Raw genomic sequence first — 10,667 nt, forward strand, 5'->3', positions numbered from 1 at the left:
AATGGGCAAAGACCGGGCCCCCGGGCTCGCCGGGCTCGCCAGGGGGCCCCAAGAACGCATGCGCATTTGTGCAGGTCCTGCTGGGACTTGTAGTCCGGGGGTGTGTCTCCCGCGTGGGAAGCTGGGCTGTGGTTTGGAGAAGGCTGTTTTCCACTCACGACTGAGCTATGTGCACATTCTCATAATGCCAGGGACAAATCCCTATCCCCTCCGGGCCCCACATCCACTGTCTTTGCCATTGTCCAGAGGTTACGAAGCCTGTGTGTTCAGTTTTCACTGATCACTACTTTTTCTATTCCTCCAGTGTGTCTCCCACGCCATGCTTTTTGTCTCAACTATGGATTAGTAAAGAACTCCTCTCTAGGAACCGGGTGTGGTGTTTTAATTACAGCACTTGGGAGGCAGGCAGAGACAGGCAGATCTCTCTGAGTTGCAGGCCAGCCAGAGCTACATAGTAAAACTATGTCTTAGAAAGAAAAAAAGAATTCAATTCTCTCATCCCTTGGGGGATCTCTTATACATTCTTCAGGACCCAACACAAAGGGTTCGGTTAGCCCAGGCTCAGACGATCCTTTGGAAGGCAGAGAAAAGGGGAGGAGGGCTATAGAAGGTGGCATGTGGGGTTGATACTGGCTTTCCCCTATGCCCCTCTCCCATCGCGACAGGGAACTCCGAGAACAAAGCTGTGCCCGCCGCCACTTTCTTCCTGTCCCACCCACCTCCCAAGACTTTTCTCGTCTGAACAATGGCCTCTATGCTGAATCTTTTCCTGCTAGCTGAGGGGCTCAATGATGGGAGAGATCACAGAGCAGCCACCCCCCACACACACCTCCCCCTCCTACCAGCTGTGTGGAGAGGAGGAGTTGACCTCTAACCCTGAGAGGTAGCTGCTCAGCAGCGACAGGGACTTGGCTACCCCCAAACTGCCCAGGAACTGTGAGCTGGGGCTCATCACTTACTGATCTTTCTGTTGCTGTTGATGAAATGTTTGGCTTGACAGCAAAGAGCACTTCCTGGTCTCAACAGGCTTAATGGTTTTAAGAACTCCCTGAGAGAGGCACAGATATCACACCGTTCTATGGCGGTATCATCCCATATTCACAAGAGGTGAAACTAGAACAACCAGCACAGACCAAGACCAGACCCCACTAGTCACCAGCCATTATTAGAAGCCGCTCAGAGGCCAAGGCTGTATGTAGTCCTTGTCCTGCCCCAGGTTAGGTTTCCAGCTTGCAGTTGATCCAAGCTATCCTCACCTGAAGCATCCGTCAATCTCTCTCTAGCCTCAATGCTGAGGTAAAAGTTTAGCAGGTTGGGAGGAAGGGAGGGGAAAAAAAAGTTTAGCAGGTTTCCTGGGATTTGACATGCAGTCTCACACACACACACACACACACACACACACACACACACACACACACACACACGACAACAACTTATTATTAAACAACTTCTGTTGTGTAATGCCAATAAAAATGATTTTCAGTTTTTATATTCTATTTATCTATTCATTACTTTTGGTTTTGTTGTTGTTGGTTGTTTTTTTTTTTTTTTTGTTTTGTTTTGTTTTGGTTTTTTTTTTTTTTTTTGTGATAGGATCTCACTGGGTAGCCCTGACTGATCTGGAATTTACTACATAGACCAGTCTGGCCTTAAACTCAGAGTGGCCTCTGGAGCGCTGAGACTAAATATGTATGCCACCACTGCTGACACCACACATCATCTCATGGTCTTTCTTCCTCAGCCTCCTCACACACTACTGTTACAGGTGTTTTCCACTAGGCCCAGCTTAAACGTCTTTTCCTTTTTTTTTTTTTTTTAATTTAAATTTTATTTATGTGTGTTTGTGTGTGCAAGCTCATAAGTGCCAGGGTGACTACACACCACAGCACATTGTGTGGTCAGAAGACAATTTAAGGGAGTTAGTCTTCTCCTTCTACTGTGACCTAGGACTCAAACTCAAGATGTCACAGAGCCTTCTTTCTTTCTTTCTTTCTTTCTTTCTTTCTTTCTTTCTTTCTTTCTTTCTTTCTTTTTTTCTGAAACAATGTTTCTCTGTGTAGAGCTGGCTGTCCTGCAACTCCCTCTGTAAACCAGGCTGGTCTCACAGAGATTCACCTGCCTCTGTGCTAGGCTTGAGCCATCACTGCCTAGCTTCCTTTTTTTTTCTTTTTAAATAAGACAGCATCTCCTGTAACCCAGGTGTGAGAAATTGTTTTCTTTCCTAACAAATGTGGCTGGAGAGATGACTCAGCAGTTAGGAGCAGGTTCAGTTTTAGCACCTGTGTTGGGCAATTCACAGCCACCTGTTACTTCAATTTCAGGGAATTCAACACTCTCTTCTGAACCTCTTGGCAAACCAAAGACACATGAATAAAAATAGAAAAAAATGTAAAGTTGGCCAGCCTGCCAAGGACCAATATACCATAAATCTCCACACTTTTAAAAAAGCTTTTATGCATGGGAATTCAATTTTTTTAAAAAGATTTATCTATTTAATTAAATTAATTAATTAGCAGGGCAGTGGTGGTGTATGTCTTTAATTCCTGTGTGGGTGGTGAATGTCTTTAATTCCTCTGTCAGGAGACTGAGGCAGGCTGATTTCTGTGAGTCTGAGGACAGCCTGGTCTACTGAGCAAGTTCCAGAATAACCTCCAAAGCTACAAAGAAACCCTGTCTCAAAAACAAAAACAAAAAGCAAAAACAAAAAAAAATAATTATTTTGTTTTTCCAGACAGAGTTTCTCTGTATAGCCCTGGCTGCCTTGGAACTCCCTCTGTAGACCAAGCTGACTTTAAACTCACAGAGATCCACCTGCCTCTGCTTCCTGTGTGCTGGGATTAAATGTGTGTGCTACCACCACCTGAATTAAGATTTATTTTTAAGTGTGTGTGTGTGTGTGTGTGTGTGTGTGAGAGAGAGAGAGAGAGAGAGAGAGAGAGAGAGCGAGAGAGGACCTGCATGCATGAATGTGCACGTGTCTGGCATATACATGTGGGTGCCCATTAAGGCCTGAAGAAAGCCTGAGATCCTTTGGAACTAGAGTTGTAGTTGGTTGTCTGCCACCTGAAGTGGATGCTGGGAACTGAACTCAGGACCTCTGAAAGAACAACCAGTGCTCTTAACCACTAGGCCATTTCTCCAGTCCATGTGTAAACAAAACTTTTACTAGGTGAAGATGAAAAGATTTTATTTTCGAGGGTGAGAGGGATGGGATTGGATTCCCAGCACTTACATGGTGGCTTATATCCATGTGTAACTCCTGTTCCAGGTGAACTGACACCCTCTTTTGGCCTCCCCGGGCACAATGTGGTGCCTAGACAAACATACAGACAAAATACCTATGCACATAAAAATTAGGAAAAAAAAAATCCATGCTGGGAAGTGGTGGCACATGCCTTTAATCCCAGCATTTGGGAGGCAGAGACAGGTTCATCTCTGTGATTTCAAGGCCAGTCTGGCCTACCAAACAATTTCCAGGACAGCCAGGACTGTTACACAGAGAATCCCTGTCTTGAAAAATAAATATGAAGGAAAAACAATAACAACAACAATCAAGAACACAAAAACTTTTGTTCATACAAAGGATGTGCTGTGTTCCTACAGTCAGGTAACCCTGAGAGGTGGATCCCCTTCCCAATTTCCTTCACACAGCTTTCCAAATTAGTCAATCAAGAGTTGACTGTTAGGAAGTGCCACATTCCCCTCAAGAGTAGACTGTTAGGAAGTGCCACATTCCTCCTTGTTTTAGTGATAGAAGTCAGAGGACAGCACAGTGCACCCATTTTACAGAAAGAATTTGTCTTGCTGGGCTACTTGATTCAGATGTTTCTTAGTGTAACACCAAGAATAGTCCTTTAGCACAGGCTTCTCTATATACAACCTATTCGATTGGACTTGTCCTCTTGATCTGCTTTCTATTACCTCCCTATGGCTAGGATATAAGTGTGTACCACCAAGCTACATTTTATACAACGTCAGGAATCAAATGCAGAACTCAGTTCATGCTAGGTAAGCAAGCACTCTACCAACTGAGCTACATTCCTATCTTAGGGTCACTATTGCTATGCTGAAACACCATGACCAAAAACAACTTGGGGAGGAAGGGGTTTATTTCACTCACAATTCCATGTAACAGTTCATCATCAAAAGCTGTGAAGGCAGGAACTCAAGCAGGGCAGGAACCTGGAAGCAGGAGCTGATGCTGAGGCCATGGAGGGGTGCTGCTTACTATCTTGCTCCCCTATATCTTGCTCAGCCTGCTTTCTTATAGAACCTAGGACCACCAGTCCAGAGATGGCACCATTCACAATGGGCTGGATCCTCCCCTATCAATCTCTAATTAAGAAAATGCTCTACAGCTGGATCTTAGGAAAGCATTTTCTCAACTGAGTTTCCCTCCTTTCAGATAACTTTAGCTTGTGTCAAGTTGACACAAAACTACTCAGCACAACCTCCAACATATTTTAATAGACTTTTAGAAATCTATTTTATCTTTAAAATTGTTTGTGTGTGTGCAAGGGCTGCTGATAATAAGTATCAGCAGAGGATAAAGGTTTCAGAACTCCTGGAGCTAGAATTGCAAGACAGTTACTAGATTCCCAATGCCGGGGCTGGGAATTAAACCTAGGTCATCTGGAAGAGTAACCAGTGCTCTTAACTGCTGAGCTATCTCTCCAGCCCCGAGGCAGGTGGATTTATCTACTTGGGTCAGCTTGTTTTTCTCTTTGAGACAGGGCCTTGACACATAGCCCTGACAACCTTAGAACCTGCAGCAATTCTCTTGCCTCTGCCTCATAAATGCTGGGATTATAGATGTGAGCAACAATGCCTGGCTATATTTCTTTCCATTTTATTTTTTGAGATGGGTTTTCATTATGTAGTTCTGGCTGGCCTCAAAGTAATAGGATTCTGTCAGCTTTTGCCTCCTGAGTACTATGAATAAAAGGTGTGAGTCCCCATGCCAGGCATGAAGTATTCTTATTCCATGAGTCATCTCTCCTGCCCTCTTTAATAGCAGCTAAACTAAACCAAATAACAGAACATACAAACCAGGTGAGGTAGTTTGGGAGTACCTGGAAGCTGAGGCAAGAGGATTACTGCAAGTTCAAGGCCAGACTGGGCTACATAATGAATTCCAGGCCAGCTTGGACTACAGAGTGAAACTCTGTCACACACAAAAAGGAGAAGGGCTGGGTACACAGCTCAGTTGGTAGAATGTTTTCCTAGTATGCAGGAGACCCTGGGTGTGGTATTAAAGCTTGTAATCTCAGCACTCTGGAGGTTTAAAAATTCAAAGCCATACCTGACTACATAGCAAGTTTAAGGTCAGAAGTGCTGGGTTTCATCTCTAGGACCACACACACAAAAGAGTAACACATAATCACTATCTACAGTTTAGGAATGGATCCCACAGAAGTGAGGGTTGACAGAGTTTGGTGACTAGGGATGTCCCTCAGCCCTCAGTTAAGCTAGTAGCACATTCTAATGGAGTCTTCAGGAATGGGCACCTTAGGAAACAAATATGGTTCAACTTTAGTCCTCATAGGTACAAAACCCCCTCCACTTTAGAAAGAATAAAAATGGAGCTGGGCAGTGGAGATGCACAACTTTAATCCCAGCACTAGGGAGGCAGAGGCAGGTGAATCTCTGAGTTCAAGGTCAGCCTGGTGTACAGAGTGAGTTTCAGGACAACCAGAAATATACTGAGAAACTTTGCTTGAAACCCCCATGAGACACACACACACACACACACACACACACACACACACACACAGAGAGAGAGAGAGAGAGAGAGAGAGAGAGAGAAAGGGAGCTAGGATAGAGAAGTGACTTGGTCCAAGGTCACCTTGGTCTACATAAGAATGGGAAAGAGAAAAGGCCTAACACTTATTTGGCTCAAGCTTCCAGGGGCTGGCTAAACCACACTGGCAGCTTCTTCTAGGTGGTGTCTGGGGCCTTGGTCCCAGAAACAGGCTCTCAGAAGGAACTTGGCAAGAAGGATGTTGAGGTCTAGGCCAGACTGGAACAGATCCTGAGCATCCCCAACAAAGGAAAGGTCAAGGGTACATTATACAGTCATCCTTCTCCTAAGATAGGACCCAGCTTGACATAGGCCTCAGGCTGGATATTGACCTGAGCTCTATCTTTGTAAAAACGTTTCATTTATTATTTCTAGTGCACACACCCATATGCACACACGCATGCATGCATATATTCACGATGCAGGAGTCAGGTATGGGAAGACAACTTAGTGGAGTCAGTTCTTTCCTACCTTTCACTTGGTCGTGTTCTGGAGGTGAAACTTAGATCATCAAGCTTGGCAGCAAGCACTCTCAGCTTCTGAGCCATTTCCCCAGCCCTGGATTGGGCTTTCTTTGGCTTGTGCAGTGAGCAAGACCTAAGGAGTAGGACACATTGGGTGCATCTCCAGGGAGGGTGGCTTTGAGGCTGCAGGGACTGGGTAATGGGTACTTTCACAGGGCTGCTGGGAAGTGGGGCTGCACACTGTGATCCACACCCTCATCATGTACTGCTTCTGCCATCTCCCCTCCTCAGCCCTCCATTTTCTTACTGCAGAACAGGGGCGGGGGTAGTATTTCCCCATTAACACTTCACTTGTTTCCACATTAACACTTACACTGTGCAGACAACCATTCCTTTAAGGCTACACTCACTTTTATTTTGTTGTCATTTCCCGAGACAGTCTCTCTGTGTAAATGCTGGGATTAAAGGTGTGTGTGCCACTACCACCTTGCCTAAGACTACACTCATTTTACAGGGGAAGAAACTGAAGCCAGAGAGGTTACCACTTGCTCACCACACAGCTGCAAAATTACGATTTGACTCTTAAGTGTGGTGTTAGAAGTTGTGGTGAGGCTGGGTGGTGGTGGCACACACGTTTATTCCCTGCACTTGGGAGGCAAAGGCAAGTGGATCTCTGTGAGTTCGATGCCAGAGAAACCCTGTCTCAAAAAGAAAAGGTTGAGGTGAGAATTAAATGGGACAATAAATTAAGTAGGGAGTTTCATTCACAGTGAAAAAGAGGAAAGGGTAGGTTCTCCTTCCCAATCTGGAGGGGAAACATGGGAGCTGCAGTGTCTTCTGGGAAGCCAGTACTAAGAGGTGCCCTTCCTCCCCCAGGAACCAAGGAGCCTGAGTTCTACCAGAGAACTTCCTGAAGCAGTGCTTCCTGAAGCAGGAGACGCAGTAGGGCACAGCTTCCCCAAGTAGGGTGAGACCCATGTTTGAGGCAGGTTTTACAGCTCTGTCCACAGTTTGGAACACTTGATGGCATCTGCTTGTCCCCAGGTTGTATGCCTTAAGACAAGTACTAGCCACAAGAACCCTGCCTATGTAGAACAGAAGCAAAGGTCAACCCCACGCAGGTTATATGACCTCATTCAAAACTATGACTAGCTAGCTGCTCCTCGAGGCACCAGGAAACACCATCACTTGGGCTCCGCTGCCACACTGAGGGAACATGGGGAACTGCAGCAATGGATGCTCCAGCAGCCACCTGTACATCTGGAGTCCTCAGATTCCTGGCTTTACACTTCATAGTTGCTTGCAATGCAGTGGCTTTCCTACAACAGCCCATGGAATCCTAAATCAGACCACGTTCCTTCAAGGGACCCCAAATGGGAACCCTGCAAGATCTGGAGGTAGTTGAAAAATTCAACCAGCAGATCATGTTTTAGATGATGTAGCTCAGTGACAGCACACATGCCTAGTAGCACCTATCAAGTCCTTGGTTCAATTCCTAGGACGAATGATTAATATTCTTTTGTTTTTTGTTTTTGAGACAGGGTTTCTCTGTATTGCTTTGGAGCCTGTCCTGGAACTTGCTATATAGACCAGGCTGGCCTCAAAACTCACAGAGATCTACCTGCCTCTGCCTCCCAAGTGCTGGGATTAAAGGCTTTCACCACCAATTCCTGCCAATGAATACATCTTTAAAAAATTTAAGTTAGGGGGCTGGAGAGGTGGCTCAGATGTTAAGAGCATTTAACTTGCTCTTCTAGAGGTCTTGAGTTCAATTCCCAGCAACCACATGGTGGCTCACAACCATCTATAATGAGATCTGGTGGCCTCTTCTGACATGTAGACAGACAGTGTATACATAAAATAAAGATCTCCCTGCTTCAGTTTTCTGAGTGCTGGGATTATAGGTGTATACTAGCTGCACTTAGTGTTGTCTAGGATCTATTTATCTGTGTATGGGGCTGAGTATTGAAGACATGCTAGGTAAGCAATCTATTCAATCCTCTGTAATACCCAGCAAACAAATAACTCAACAGCCTGATTAAAAACCAAAACCAAGGCCTGGATGGTTCTTAGCACACAGGTGGGACAACTCTACTAATTCCAGCTCCAGGGGATCTACCTACCTCTTCTGGCCTCCTAGGCACCTGCACTCATGTGCATAAGCCCACGTTAGACATTATGAAACTAAAAACTTCTTTATAAAAAGAACTCAAACAAAACAGGTGAGATTAATTTAAATAATGTATTTTATTTCAGTATGTCCAAAATAGTATTTAAACATGTAATCAATATAAAGTTATCAATTATATATTTTACATTCTTTTTTCATACTAACTTCAAATTCTGGTGTGTATAAAGCATATCTCAATTGAAACTAGCCACATTTCAAGTGCTCAAAAGGCAGAGTCCAGTGGTTCCAGATTGAACAGCATAGGTCTTCTAAACTTGAGAAAGCAATGAGCTGCTGGGGGCACAGCTAACAGTTGTGAGGCCTAGAACTCACAAGGCCTAGGTTTGATGCCCAGCACTAAAGAAAAAAATAATACAGCAGGCAATGGAGTAAATATTACGGTCCAGATTAAATTTTGATAGTGCTAAGGCTGAGAAATTTCAATCCAATTAATACAATTTCTGTGAGGAATCAATAGATCACAGATCTTATAACAACTTTTGAATAGCAGTATGTTAAGCTAGCTGCACAGTGGCCCCCAAGGCTCCTAGCTTCTGGAAGGCATACACTTACTTTTATACAGAGTTGGGGTTAGGGTGTGATCAGTGGTAGAGTCCTTACCTAGCACTGGAGAGGCACTGGGTTCTATCCCTGACACTGCTACAAAAACAAAAGTGGGGTTATGTGGGTGTTCCTTTATCTAATTACAAATGCCCAGTTAACACAGGGACAGAAAAGGTTGGGTGCAGTGGCAGGATTGCCAGTTCAAGGCTAGACTGGACTACAGTGAGACCCTGTGTACACATATACAAGCGCACGCGCACGCACACGCACACACACACACAAACACACACACGGAGGGGGGTGTGCCGCTGGGAAGAGAGGTACTGAGGAGGATATAGCATACAAAAGAGGCTATGTGATTATGGATCTAGGGTAGACTGGTTAGAACTACCCCAAGCTGCAAGAAGCAAGCAAGAATAGGTTTCCCACCAGAGCCTGAGGGAACCTGAACCAGTCTACATTTTTGTTGTTTTGAAACAGGGTCTCACTATGTAGCCTCAGCTGCCTTCCAGCTTCCTGTGTAGACCAGGCTAGTCTCAAACTTGCAATATTCTTCCTGTGGCTTCTGCTGGGATTATAGACAAACACCATGCTTGGCCACTTTGCTTTTTGAGACAAGGTCTTGGCTTTTTAGCTCAGGCTGGCACTGTACTTTTTGATTCTTCTGCCTCAGCCGCTGCTGGAATTATAGGCATGCAACACCACACCCAGCTAATTCTGTTGCCTTAAGCTCTCAAGTTTGAAGTAATGTTCTGGAAGCCATAGAAAACTAAGACAAACTGATAAAATGCATATCCCTCACATGGTATTTGAATTACCACCACAGGCAGATGATGTATCCCATACTTCAAAAAAAAAACAAAAAACAAAAAAACACCAGTCAAGTGTTCCATGAGCAACAACTAGCTATAGAGATTTACAAGCACACTGTACATGTTATTTACACTTACAGTTAATGGGCTCTACTGCGGTCCTAGCTATATATCACAGAGTACCTTATATGCACATATGCATGTCATATACAGGTCTCTCTCCTACAGAGCCTGGCCTATAAGATATTTTATTTTCCTGAACTCTCTAGACCTGTTTCTTTCTCCACACAACAGGGCTAGAGGAATGGGATGACCTCCAGGGTGGGTAGGGCGGTACCAGCTGCTGTTGGAGCAACTACTACCTAACAGAAGGGCTGAGTCAGGCAGGGGCTAATGGAACAAAGCTCTTGGCCCAGTGCTATGGCCGAAACAGGCAGGATTCCGGGAGTCAGGTGTAGGACTCTGAGAAACCTGCTTAAGGCTATTACTTTATGCGGATGGGGGCACTATCCAAGAAGAGACTGAAACCTAGGAGATCACTGGGTCAAGAGTTTCTCACATCCCTTGTTACTCAGTCTCCATCCCTTGCCCCTAGGGCAAGGTGTCCAAGCACTGAGTGGGATCACCACTGTTGCAACATCATAGTTGGGTTGACATTTGGTGCTTTCCTCTCAATTCCAGTCATCCCAGTGCATTGCAAAGATTACACAGAGGCCCTGGCCCTTCTTGACCAAGCACTGTTTTCCAAAATGTGCTGGTCAGCATCCTGTAAGCAATGAAATAGCTTGACCAAGATTCCACAGTGGCAATTTGACCAAACTGGCTCAGATCACTGGAGCAGAGCTGAGTAGACAGAA

Source organism: Phodopus roborovskii, unplaced genomic scaffold (assembly GCF_943737965.1).
Source record: "Phodopus roborovskii unplaced genomic scaffold, PHOROB, whole genome shotgun sequence".
NCBI lineage: Eukaryota > Metazoa > Chordata > Mammalia > Rodentia > Cricetidae > Phodopus > Phodopus roborovskii.